At 57.8% G+C, this 1,523-nt stretch overlaps 1 pseudogene; it reads right to left on the bottom strand.

The window, feature by feature from the left end:
- Nucleotides 1-317: 317 nt before the first annotated feature.
- Nucleotides 318-1,172, bottom strand: LOC144491324 (Golgi phosphoprotein 3 pseudogene; annotated as a pseudogene).
- Between the last annotated feature and the right edge of the window lie 351 nt (nucleotides 1,173-1,523).

Genomic DNA, 1,523 nt, shown 5'->3' on the forward strand with positions numbered 1-1,523 from the left:
GAGTCCCCAGAATGGTGCCACGGGCGGGGATCGGCGACGGGACAGTCTGACCAATGCACTGGGGGGAGGGGGGGGGAGGAAACAGACCCTCCAATCGACCAGAGGGGGAGGGGAGGGGAGGGGGGGGGCTCTGAATTCTCCCCCCCCCCCCTCCCTTTTTCCAAAAGATAAAGGAATCGAAACGCAAACACTAAAAATCATGGTAAGGCATCAGGTTAGAACCTCAATTTGTAAATGATAAAGTTTCAAGTTACCCATCCCAAGCTGTAGCGTGTCGGGGTAAACAGGCCCGGGGGGGGGGGGGGTTGGGGTGGGGGGGTGTGAGGGGAAAGGGCCCAATTTCCACCTCCGCAGTACTGGATTCCAACCAGAAAGGGGCGCCGAGGAGCCATGCCCCCACCACCCCATCCGGTGGCCAAAGTGCAGTACTGCGGGGGCCGCCACCACCAAACATGGCCGCCACCAACAAACATGGCCGCCCTCCCTCAAGACGTCAACCTTTGGCCACCATCGAGGCGAGAGAGAGAGAGAAAAAGTCATTCGGTGGCCCTCTCCCGCCGACACCTTCCCTCCACCGAGGAACGACCAAAACCTACGACACCCAGAAGAGGGGCAAACGGAGGGACAAGGGGGGGCTGATGTTCCTGCTGATTTCTGTCCCCCCCCGTGAAAAATTCCAGCCCTATGAAGCAGAAATTTTAAAAAAAAAGAGGAAATAAGATGGGAAGGGCGCGATCAAGGGATCGTTACTTGGTGAACGCAGCCATGACGGCCCAGATCATCTGGCGTTGGACTGGCGCATTCCACAGTCGGGGTTCAGTCCAGGACTCCAGGAGCTGCGGGAGCGGAGGGTGGCCAACTCGTACTGCTCGTCCAAGAGGGGGACGAAGGCATTCTCCAGCACGTCCGAGCTGTGGGCCAACAGCACCAGGGCCAAGAGGCGGCGGTCCATGCGCGTGGGCTCCTTCACCCACTTGTCCAGGAAGGCATCCTGCAGCTTCTTGAGCAGCCGCTGCTTGAGGGTGTCGTTGGTGACCGGGTGGGTGGTCATGTCAAACAGCAGGAAGTTCTGCTTCTCCGTGGTCAGGACGCCCTTCTCCACCAGGCTCTTGGCCAGCCGCTCGCGCACGTTGCGGATCTGGTAGTTCAACTTCAGCGGGTTCCACGTCCACCTGGGGGAGAAGAACGGGTAAGTAACACAGGAAGAGGAGCCGAGGGAGGCCATTCGGCCCCTCTCACATGCTGCAGTGGTGCTTAGCACATTCAAAGATGTGTAGGTTAGGCGGATTGGCCGTGCTAAATTGCCCCTTAGTGTCCAAAGATGTGCAGGTTAGGGGGATTGGCCATGCTAAATTGCCCCTTAGTGTCCAAAGATGTGTGGGTTAGGCAGATTGGCCATGCTAAATTGCCCCTTAGTGTCCAAAGATGTGCAGGTTAGGTGGATTGGCCATGCTAAATTGCCCCTTAGTGTCCAAAGATGTGCGGGTTAGGTGGATTGGCCGTGCTAAATTGCCCCTTAGTGT

The sequence above is a fragment of the Mustelus asterias genome, unplaced genomic scaffold, assembly GCF_964213995.1.
Source record: "Mustelus asterias unplaced genomic scaffold, sMusAst1.hap1.1 HAP1_SCAFFOLD_5111, whole genome shotgun sequence".
In the NCBI taxonomy this organism is placed as follows: Eukaryota; Metazoa; Chordata; class Chondrichthyes; order Carcharhiniformes; family Triakidae; genus Mustelus; species Mustelus asterias.